The sequence below is a fragment of the Hibiscus syriacus genome, unplaced genomic scaffold, assembly GCF_006381635.1.
Source record: "Hibiscus syriacus cultivar Baekdansim isolate YM2019G1 unplaced genomic scaffold, ASM638163v2 tig00110503_pilon, whole genome shotgun sequence".
Lineage (NCBI taxonomy): Eukaryota > Viridiplantae > Streptophyta > Magnoliopsida > Malvales > Malvaceae > Hibiscus > Hibiscus syriacus.
The window spans coordinates 3,940,361-3,953,146 of record NW_024062764.1 but is presented as its reverse complement, the minus strand read 5'-3'; the positions used below and the strand labels follow the sequence as shown (position 1 = coordinate 3,953,146).

The 12,786-nt window shown below is 34.9% G+C and overlaps 1 long non-coding RNA gene across 1 annotated transcript; it reads right to left on the bottom strand.

The window, feature by feature from the left end:
- Positions 1 to 65: 65 nt before the first annotated feature.
- On the bottom strand, positions 66 to 12,392 carry LOC120129820. Its single transcript, XR_005516786.1, has 5 exons — positions 11,924 to 12,392; positions 7,705 to 8,685; positions 6,441 to 6,516; positions 453 to 610; positions 66 to 212 (listed from the first exon to the last, which is right to left on the bottom strand). It is a non-coding gene; the product is annotated as an uncharacterized LOC120129820 (long non-coding RNA).
- Positions 12,393 to 12,786: the final 394 nt, after the last annotated feature.

Below are 12,786 nucleotides of genomic sequence, written 5' to 3'. Positions count from 1 at the left end.
AAGTAGGATTATCACCCGAGATATAAGCCAACAAACCATAGCCATCAATTATAAGTGTCACCTGATGCTTTCAAAGAAGGTAGGTTAACTCAGTAAGCTTTATAACATCCTGTTTAGGTATTCAGCGGAGACTGAACACCAGCTTGATGTAGGTCCACCATTTTCCAAAGAACTTTCAGAAAAAACCTTCAAGAATCCTCAAAAAGCAACCACTGAAGCAAGAAAGAACAAGAACAAATCAAGAAGCGCATGACCATTTTGGCGAATGATACCATGTAAAGTTATATGATCGAATATCAAAACTATGAAAGCATGAACAAAACTAAATAAAAGAAACTTCTGAATTTCATTATCTTCAAGTGAGTAAGTACACAAGTCTCAAGGAGAGCATTTATAGCTAGGATTACAGCTGTAACTAATTCTGTAACTAACTTCAACAAACTGAAACTTACCCAACTGAGCTGCAACGTATCAACTCTCAGTTGTATGCGCATCCATCATGCACATCATCTCTCAACTGTACGTGTGCTCAACATGTCCCATGCACAGCACACAATTGCATTCATTAACACTAACATTGCCAACATTTACATTTATCACACTGAACTCACTGCAAGGTAACAACATTAGAAAGTAAGTGTTTTGGTTTGAAATTTCAGTGAATTAGCTTACCCATTCTTCCAGTTCATCATCATTCTTCATTTTAATGAAAAAGATTTCCCGGAAGATGTGATGCCCTGAGCCCGACATACGTTATAGCATGAGGAACAAAGAAAATGTATGATGCCATTTGCTTCAGTTATGACTTCAGGTATGCTATAAATATATTGCATTGAGTCTCATACAAGTACAACATGACGAACAATATATTGGTGCAGGAGAAAGTGAAAGCTTAACTTCTCCACCCAACAGGCAAGACTCCTTACCGTCGACTATTCCGTTTTCCCATTCTTTCTTTCCAATATCCTAGTTTTGTAAGAGAATGCCGTGTCAATGTAGCTTCATGAGCAAATGCAAAATCTAATTTTGTAAACATGGTATCACCATCAAGTATAATATAGATAGCTAACTTGAGGAAGATAAACTTCCCTGAACAATATTAACACAACAAGAACCAGCAACTTTGAAAACGATTCGATAGACTCTGTGCAATTATGCATATCCTTCAAGCATAACTTCTGTCCAATTCATGCAACCCCTATACCCGGCCTGGAAGCTATGACCAAATCTTAGCGATTACATATCGTATTCAAAAATTCTTTTCATATTTAAAACAACTTTAAAATCCATATAATAGTATAATATAGAATTAGTCATAAGAAAGATTCATACCATATATATATATATATCATAAAACTATATAAAATATATACATAACAAAATATCGGTAATACAAATATACCAAGATAGTAGCAAAAACATGTGTCACCAAAGTATAACTAAAGGCATATAGAGATAAATAGTGGTACAAAAATAGGATTAGTTGGTTCTCCTGATGCCAAGTCTGCTAGTCTACGATCTGTTACTATCTGAAAAAGTCAAAATTTACAAAATGAGTTAAATAACCCAGCGTGATCCTTACGATGTATAAAAACATACATATATAAAATACTTCGGTAAAAAAATAGTTCATCAAGCATGCTTTAAAAATATGAAACTACCCCATCCAAACACTAGAATGTGTAGGATCCCCAGAACCATACACCCATATGTACACCCGATAAGGGCCTTATACATATAGCATAAGGACCTACGGTAAGGACTTACCATGTACACAAAGCAGATAATTTTGCTGTAAGGTCTTATAATTCATAGACTAGACGTGATATACTTCCTCCAATAATACCCCAAATGATAGTAATAAACATGTATGTATTCGAGTGAAAACGGTAGTTTAATCCATTAAAACATAAAAATATTCCATAATCAGAAATTAGATACAAAAATACAATAATTAGAGATCATATTAGAAATATACAGTAAATTAGATATCAGATAAAAATATTCAGAAAATCAGGTATTGTGTCATAAAAATATTCGATATAATCAGAAATCTAAAACAGTTCAAATAAATAGTTTAAAATAGTAATGTAACGCCATCAAGAAACACATATGTACCAGTCTAAGTAGTCTGATAGGAAAGTCTACTACTGAGTCTGCCGATAATGATCAGCGGCAGCACTAGATCCTATGAATCAGAAAATCTATATCAAAATCCTAATATGAATAATAATAACCTATATTTAAACAATTTACAGAAACCTATGAATAACTCTTGAAGAACGCGAATCGAGCGGATATAACAGACGGGAAGTACTGGATCTAATCGATCATCGGTCGGGGGAAACACAAATACCTTCATAAAATTCTATACTCGAATCAATTCCATAATTAAACCTCAAATAAGCAAAAATGCTAAAAATACCAAGCATTTCGGATTACTGGGCTTAATTCGGGGCTTTTGGGTTAGAATTTGGCAAAACGAATCGTAAAATCAGACTTAGGACATAAAAAAAGTCAAGTTAGAGGTTTTTAGAAAAACTCAACAGTGGCCAACGATCAACAGCCGGTCAACGGTCAATGGTCAACTGCTGACCGGTTCGGTTCGAGTTGGACCGAGTCGGGTCGGACAGATCGGGTAGGTGGGTCGGGCAGTTTCTAGAAGCCCACCAGGTGGTGAACCTTTCCCACGCGCAGTGACGGCGTGTGGGGGTGCATGCGGGGCCTTTCAGGATAGTAAAAATAGCGAAAAAAATTCATATATGCTTTTAAGGGGTTTTAAGACGCTTACCAAGTTCAGTTCACAGTGGTGAACGGCAGAGAGCTCGATTTTACAACGTCAGAAACTTGATCTTCCTCACCCCGTCACATACTGGAGGCAACGGAGACAATATGAACATCGGTGTACTCAGGATAACATGAGAAACACGATGGTGCAAGAAGTGTTGAAAATGGAACAATGGTCAACAACAAAAAGTCAATTGAAGTTTCTTGCTAAAAGAAGAAAACTTGAAGAGAGAATGAGGTTTCTAAATGAGGAAATTTTCCAAATTTGGGGGTTATATATTCCTTAAAAAGAAAAATGATAAAATTATGCCATTGATCCTCGAGTTTTAGTTGCTTTTTGAATTTGGATCCGAATTTAATCAAAATTTCACTTCGGTCCCCAAATTTAATTAAACTTTCAATTTAGTCATCAGAATAAATTTTATGAAAATTTTAGACCCTAATTTGGGTGTGACAACTCTCCTCCCTTAAAAGAAATTTTGTCTTTGAAATTTACCTGATGGAAATAGATGCGAAAATTGAGCCTCCATCGACTTCAATGTCTCCCAAGTAGCATCTAAGGGGCCACAGTTACTCTATTGAACTTTGATCATTAGAATACGCCTATTCCGAAGAACTCTCTCATCCCGATCTAAAATCTGAATGTGCTCCTCTTCATAGGACAAATTAGGTCTCCACTCTACCTCCTCAACTTGAATGATGTGACTTGGATTTAGACAATATCGCCTTAACATGGATACATGAAAAACATCATGAATTTGACTAAGCTAGGGAGTCAACTAAAGTTGATAAGCAACAAGTCGGACTTCCTTCAGAATACGATACAACCCAATAAATCTCAGACTAACTTACCATTACGTCCAAATCTCAGCACCTTCTTCCACGATGAAACCTTCAAAAAAACCTGATCCCCAACCTCAATCTCGACTTCTCTATCCGATGGCAATCCAGGCAATTCTTCAGGGAAAATATCGAGAAATTCCTTAAAGGTCTGGATGCCTTCAATGCCAGATCGAGAACTCGTAGTATCCAAAATATAAGTAAAAAACACCTTGGAACCCTTCCTGATCATCCTCTCAGCTACCAAAGAAGACACAACATTCGTCAGGAATCCTCAACTTCCTCAATCATCACAATCATCCGGGAACAACTCTCTTAGTCTCACAATCGAGATTAACTCGATGCTTGCTCAACCAATCCATACCAAGAATCAAGTCAAACTCTTCCAAAGATAACTCCATCAGGTCCTCCATAAAGATCTCCCCATGGATCTCTATGGGACACCATCTAAAAATACAATCTAACTCTATAGACTGACCTACGAGACTCTGAACTGTCACCGAACTCTCAATATTCTCAACTAGAATATTAAGGCCCCTAGAATTGACTGAACTACGACCCATGTTGGAGTCTGAACTATTCTCTGAGTACGAGCGGGGGTACGAGTTGATGTCTAAACTGTAGGAGTTAGCTATGGACAATCCCTCAGGAGATGGTCACCATAACCACATCTAAAATAGGTACCCAAATTCTTCCTACATTCACCAAAATGATGTCTCCCACAGTGCTCACATAACGGCAAAGGCTGCAAACCAAAAGAACCACCCTAACTAGAAGGCGTTATAGCTGATGAACCTGATGCCACAGGCCTGGAACTCGTAACATCTCTCTGAAAAGACTCACCCCTGCCTATCTTGTTGAGGCGTGCAAAAGAGTCAACAGAACCAAAAGACCTCTTGAATCAGTCTTGGTCTCGGTCTCTATCTCTCCTGTGCTCTATACTCACTTGCTCTATCTCTTTAACGATCTTGGCTATCTCAAATAAGACATCAAAGTTCCTCTCTCGGTGGGTGGCAACTTGACTCTTGATCTCATACCTGAGTCAATTCTCGAATCTCAAGCACTGATCCAACTCAGTGTCAACCAACCCAGTAGCATAGCGACTCAATCTGATAAATTCAATCTCATAATCCATAATAGACATATCACCCTGCTCTAAATTCTAAAACTCCTGGCGTCGCTCCTGCATGTATCTCTCTTTAATATAGCGACTCCGAAAACATGTAATGAAAATATCCCAAGTCAACTGATTTTCCGGAATACTACAAAAAATTGATTGCCACCATATAAAACTCTCTTTCTTCAGCATAGCTAGGGCCCCCTTAACTTCTTCTTAGGCCTCAAATTCATCTCATCTATAATCCTCTCTGTATCCTACAACAAATACTCAACGTCAGTCCGAGGTCCACCAGTAATGCCCTCAAACAAAATTACTCCAGCAACTACCAATGACTTTGAAATATCAACAACAGACATATTACCAGGGACTCTAGCAACTCTCCTGAACATATGAAAGACAACACTATTAATGGCATCCTCATCCATATCAGTGTCATCATCCTCAGTGACGGGAGGGTCTCTCGTAGGTGTAACTGATTATCACGAAAAATTGACGGATCTACATGCTGAACAGTAGGATCTCGAGGTGACATCAGATTATCTATCATAATAGAAGGTCGAGTCGCTCGCCCTCGACCACATCCTGGCCTATGACCTATAGTAGCACTCATCGGATAAATCTATAAGGCTCACAGAAAGAATTTGAACCTAAGTTAGACTAGCATCAGAGAACTCGATTATATTTAAAACTCATAAAATAAGGTGATACGTTTTTTGAAAATATCAAAAATATCTTGAAAATTCATATTTTAGGACATCCACAGTCCGAGTGTTTAAAATTGAAAACTCTGATACCACCAAGTGTAACCCCTTAGACCCGACTTGGACGTTATGATCAAATCTAGACTATTACATAAAGCTAAAATTCATATAATAGTATAATATGTAATTAGTCATAAAAAAGATTCATATGATAAACATATATACATATATAAAAAATTGTATAAAATATATATAGAACAAAATACTGGTAATATAGATATACCAAGACAGTAGCAAAAACACGTGTCACCAAAGTATAACTAAAGACATAAAGATATACAGTGGTACAAAAATAGTAGTATTCCGTCCTCCTGATGCCAAGTCTGCTAGTCTATGGTCTGTTACTATATGAAAAAATTAAAATTTACAGAATGAGCTAAGTAGCCCATTGTACTCCTTATGGTGTATAAAAGCATACATATAAAATACTTCAGTAAAAAAATAGTTCATCAAACATGCTTTAAAAATGTGAACACTATCCCAATCCGAACACTAGAATGTGTATGCTCCCCAGAACCATACACTCACCTGTACACCCGGTAAGGGCCTTATACATATAACATAAGGACCCGTGGTAAGAACTTACCACGTGCATAAAGCAGAGGAGCCTGCGGTAAGGTCTTACAAGTCATAGACTATGCCTGATATACTTCCTCCAATAATACCCTTAATGACATTAATAAACATGTATGTATTCGAATGAAAACGATAGTTTAATCTATTAAAACATGAAAATATTTCATTCTAAAAAATCAGATACCGAAATACAATAACCAGAGATCATATCAGAAATATACAGTAAATCAGATATCAGATAAACAATATTCAGAAAATCAGGTATCGTGTCGTAAAAATATTCAGTATCATTAGAAATCTAAAACAATTCAGATAAATAGTTTAAAACAGTAATGTAACACCATCAGGAAACACACCTGTATCGGTTTGAGTAGTCTGATAGGGAAGCCTACTACTGAGTCTGTCAATCATGATTAGCGACATCGCTAGATCCTACGAATCGGAAAATCTATATCAGAATCTTAATATGAATAATAATAATAATCTCTATTGAAACAATTTACAGAAACCTATGAATAACTCTCGAAAAATATGGATCGAGCGGATTTAACGGACGGGAAACACTGGATCTAATTGAGCCTCGGTTGGGGGAAACATGAGTACCTTTATAAAATTATATACTCGAATCAATTCCATAATCAAACCTCAAATAAATAAGTAAAAATGATAAAAAAAAAAAGACTAAGCATTTTTGGATTAATGGGCTTGATTCGGGGTTTTTTCGGTCATAATTTGGTAAAACGAATCACAAAATCGGACTCAGGATGTCGAAAAACGTCACGATGGAGGTTTTTAGAAAAATGTCAACGATGGCCAACGATCAAAGTCAATAGTCAAAAGTCAACGGTTGATCAACGGTCAATGGTCAACGGTTGACCGGTTCGGTTTGGTTTGGATCGAGTCGAGTCGGGTAGGCGGGTCGAGCAGCTTTTAGAAGCCCACCAGGCAGTGGACTTTCCCTACACGTAGCGGCGAAGCGTGGGGGCGTGTGTGTGGCCTTCTGGGGGGTCAAAAAAAATTTATATATGCTTTTTAAGGGGTTTTAAGACACTTACCAAGCTCGATTCACAGCGATGCATGACGAAGAGCTCGATTTTGCAACGTCGAAAACTTGATCTTCCTTACCCCTTACACGCCGGCGGCAACAGAGACAATGAACACCGGTGGACTCGGGACGATGCGAGGAACACGATAGTGCGGGAGGTGTCCAAAACGAAAAAACGGTCGGCAACGAAACTCGATTGAAGTTTCTTGCTAAAAGAGGAAAGCTTAAAGAGAGAGAATGAGGTTTCCAGATGAGGAAAATTTCTAGATTTGGGGTTATATATTCCTTAAAAATGAAAATGGTAAAATTATGACATAGTTCTCTAGTTTTAGTTTCTTTCTGAATTTGGATCTGAATTTAATCAAAATTTCACTTTGATCCCTAAATTTAATTAAACATTCAATTTAGTCCTCAGAATAAATTTTAAGAAAATTTTAGGCCCTAATTTGGGGTGTGACAATTCATACTGAGTAAAGTTAAAGCAATTTTAAGTAGATGATTGAAGTAGAATATCCGCTAATCAAAACAGCACAATATGGAAAATAAAAGCAATAAACAACAATGAAATCACAAACCTAGTCAATGCCCTCCCTGAGACTTGATATATGCTCCATTATCTGCTCTCCTGTGAAATTTCTACCAAGGACACACCTCTTCGTTTTCGACTATCGAATGTTATTTCCTTTCTGCAATTTGATTCTTGCACAATAAGCTCAGTCTTTGTTTGTAGCTCTGCATCACAACCAGCTGCAAGTTCTAAACACTTTGGCGACTTCCCCAAGGGTCGAATCTCGGCAAAACTTGGTTGAGCCTTCAATGGAGCCATTGCATAAAACATACCATTTTTCGGATTCAAACGCTTTGGCAATGGTTGCATGGCTTCTGAAGTACCACATCCGGGCTGACCGGAATCTCCTTTACCCGAAACTGTTCCAAGACCTCTTTTTACATGTTGAAAGTCAGGACTAAATCTATCAGTTAAAGGACTATGCCTACGAGGACTGCAAATTCTACATGTAGCATCTCGACAGCCATCGTAATGTGATACGAGTCGCAAAATCTGCGGGCATTTGCAGATACACCGAGAACAGACTTTTAAATGCAGACAGTTCATAAAGAAAACAAAGCATCATACCGGGGAGTCATCACTAAATTCTTATGCTTTATGTAAGCAAGTAAAACCTTCTTCTGGATAATCTGCTGTATCTGATCTATCGAATTTGCCTGTGATTCTTCTAAAGGGAGCTGAGGAGGATGGCCATGAGTCCCATCTTGTTCATTTATGGGACAGATAGATTGACTTTGTCCGGTTAACGAGAGCCTAGTAAGACCACTTGTCGCTTCTCGTTCATTTACGAGACGAAAAGACTGATCTTGTCCATTTAAAGGACATATGTCTTCAGCTTCAAGGGGCCTTTGAGTTTGCAAGTTTGGAACAATAGTTGAAGGAGTCATTGTCGACTCCACGCCAAGCCGTATATTCGGAACGACAGAGCGAACCATCCTGCCCCCTGCACTGTAACCAAGTTGGAGAACTCCTTAATCCAACCAGAATTCTACACAAGAACATTATTACCAATGTATCATTCATTCATTCATTCAATTTCAGATCATCACAAACAAAAACTAATTGGTTATTCAACGAAGTCTCATTTACAGTTAACTTCCTTTGTGGGAAAGACAACTTGATACAAAACCCCCAACGAAGAACAAATTGTACAAAACCCTAAAAACCCTATCTCCAGTAAACAAAAATATCTTGGAAAAAAAGACTCTCCTCCGAGAAGTGAATGAGGAGAGTATGAGACGAATAGAGTAACAAGGAACAGAATCCAAAAATCGAAATCGAATATAGTAAGAATGATTCAGAGAGCAGATAGTTTCATAATCCCATTTCAGAAGTATAAATCTTCACGTTAAGTTGAGGGTTTCAAAAGTTACCGTATTTGATTGATCGCTTTATAGGAAGCTTGGGATGCAAGAAAGACGAGGCCGGCACGAAGATAGATAGAGCACTGATGAGAGGGAAATATTTGATAGAATTTTATTTTATTTTTTTATATTTCTTAAATTACCCTTAAGTTCATATTGATTATTGTATAACATGTAAGGAAATAATAAATTTATATTTTTAATGAATTCATCAAGTATTCTTAGTGATAAACACGATGACATATTTATTAGTAATGATTATAAAGAAAAAATACTGGTAAAAAGATCTAGTGTACTTTGATATCACTCCTCATTCAATTTGTCCTAGCACACCCTAATTTGATTTCGTAACGTGTCTAAGTATAATTATGCAAAAGCTAGTATGTTATGGTGTTTTACCTATGCTCTCAGAGTATGTTCATATGAATCATTTCTACTTTTTATAATGTTTGAATGACTTGTCTCACTGAGATTTTTAAGCTTACTTCGGTATTTTTCATGGAATTATAAAAATTATTAGTTTTGATTTTATCAAATTGATTTATTTTGAGAGATATAGCCATTTTCTATATTTATGTAGCTTTGGGATTTATGTTATAAAGATGGTTTTGTAGGGATATTTAGAGAGTAATTTGATATACTTCAGATTTAAAAATAGATATTGGATTTTAAGATATATGAGATAATTGTGTATTTGTACATTTCTTGATCTCTACATTTATAATGGACTATTGTTATCCTCGCCCGTGAAGGTAGACAAGGCCGAATCACATTAAATTTAATCACTTGTGTATGTCTTATTTTGCGTTGATTTGGTTTTGGTTATTTATCTGTTTTCAAATTCCTAAGTCATTGTTAGCAATTTTGAGGACATGCGAGAAGAATTTTAATGAGTAATTTTCAATCGATCTAGTGGTTCTTCAACATGTATTACTTAAGAATTGAAGTTGTTGAAGGTTTATCAGAGATGCTTGAATTTGTGGAGAGGTATAAATTCTATCAGAGAATATTAATTGAAATTTTCTATAAGTGAATATGCTCAAATATCTTGCAATTGTTAGTGCTCGAACCCAAGACCTCTAAAAATAATAATCATTCCTTTTATTATTGAAGTCACTTAGTTCACGTATACTCTCTCAATGAGGTAAGAAAGTTTATTAATTCAATGTTACAAGACATTTATGTATAAAATTATTTGTTTCTTATTACCTAAGATGTTGTGTAAGAAATTGGAAGCTATATAATTATATGATACTGGTGGAAAAAGTCTATGAACAAGCACAGAATTTATTGTTGTTTATGGTATTAAGTATGTTGTGTGAAAAAATGTGGTGGTACCAATTTTAGAGGCTTCCCTAAATTTAATAGAACTCTTTTGGCTAAACAGGGATAATGCCTAATTTGATATTCTTCTTCATTTGTGGGTAAACTATTAGATGCTAAGTATTACCCATCTACGGATTTTATGAATGAAAGATTAGGTTCACATCCTTCCCTACTTTAGAAGATTATTTCAAGGGTTAAAGATCTACTTAAATTTAATCTAATTTACCGATGAGGGTTGGTTCAAGTGGTAAGCAGTTTGATATCGCTTAAATATATTTCATGTTAGAGTTCTTGTATATGCATAAAATACCTATCTAGAGACTCATCAACTAATACTAAGTGTGTTACACAAATCAGTCCAGATTAATCAGGGCAAAACATTCGGGTATCAACTACTAAGTGACGTGCCTATGGTGAATCTTAATGATATATCACTATACTATTATGGAAAAAGTGCATATCTAGTGATAGAGGATAATTTGGGCATTGTAATTTTCCTGGAACAAAAGAACCTTTAGGGCACTATTCATAGAGTTTAAGATCTCCTTACCTTTGTGTGTATCTATTATCTATTGCTTGGCTCTGCTATCTTTTGGCACCATACATGTAATCTCAGTTTTTAGATTATGGTGTAACGAGTATCTCTTTGCTACTATTTTTAAAATTAAATATAAAGGTTTGTTTGTTCTATTGTAATTGGTTTTTCGAAAAAAAGATGTCTTTTTTTTTTAATATTTGGTTTGTGGAAAACATATAATCAATGTAATTCATTTTCTTAATCATCAAAATTTCGTTTGTATTTTCTGGAAAATGACTTACAATATGATTTTTCATAAATCGTTTTCCGAACTTTTCACTTTAAAACATAAATACTCAAAATAATATTATTTTATGTATTTACTATTAATATACTATTTTAGTACCATTTAATAAAAATATAAATTATGAAACTATATTTATTGATAACTTTAATAATATCATATAATATTTTTTGGTTTTATAATAATATATTTAATTATAATATAATAATAGTATATTCTTATTTTAATAATATATAATAAATTATGTTATTTATAATAGAAATAATATTTTAATAATAAAATTGACATTAATAAAATTAAATAAATTATTTGAAAATAATATTTTTTAATAAATACTTTATTATATTCGATATTTATATCAAATAGTTTCTAAAAAGTTATCATGAAAAAAGATTTACACTGTATAATCCAATCACTGTATAATGATTTTCAAAAATGATTTTTCTATGAATATAATTTAATTTCCGGAAATTATTTTCTAAAATCTATTTTCCTTAAAACAAACCCACCCTAAATATAAGTTGTTCTTCGGAGAGTTTAAACTGTACAGAAATCATAGACGTTGAAGGTCTAATTTTAAGGAATCTTTGGTCATGATACATGGTCTACAACTCGTGATTGATTTGGGCTTTTGATCTATTTAATTAGAAAATGACTATTTGTCAGTTAGTACCAAGTTAAAGTCAACAATGGTGGACTTATCGGAGATTAGTACCTTTGCCTGAGATGAAAGAATGATGTTGAGTGACTTTCAAGATTGTTGGTTCGACTTCGTTCCACGATAGAGGAATCAAGTAGCACATACGATAACAAAAGAATAAATCTGGTTGTCGACCGATGAGTCTTGGGTAGAAGAAACTCCGATGCCAGTAATGTTATTAGCGGCAGAAGATAAAAAAAAATAGTAATAGTTAGATCTATCTTGAGAAAGACTTTTAAGATTGATTCTAAAGTTAGGAAAGTTGAAAAAAAATAGTTTCTCTTCACCTTTTCTTCGTGTGGCGTGCTCGATCATTGTCTATTTGCTTTCACCGGAGGATTTGGCATTCTGATTCATGTTCTGTGTAGAAAAAGTCCTTATTTTCTTAGTTGGATAGTTGTTGAACGACGGTTTTGCTCTCGATATGCTTTTATTTATTTTCTCCTCACTCTTTTCAATAAATATCATATAGAAGGAAATACAAAGAAATTAATGAAATGCTTCTCTGTTAAATTGTAAGACACCTTACTTGATTTCTATATAAGGATTCTATTTTTTTTAATAATCTTGAATAAATAATAAATGTTCAAAGACTCATTTTTTTTTACAATATACACTTATACTCCTCCATAGGTACTCGAACTTTGTTGGGATTTCGATGAAGCTCAATTGAGCAACTGAATATTGTCAATAGGGGGTGAATTGACTTTTTGAGTTGATGGAGTAAGGAGTATAAAAAGATAGACATTTTGCTCAAGGATTTATAGTGGTTTGACTTCTTAACTAAGTCTACATCCACTACCTTAGCTCTTCACTAATCCCTAGCTTCTCACATGCTAAGCTAGAAGCAATCCCCTTTTCAAAATGTATAAAAGAAA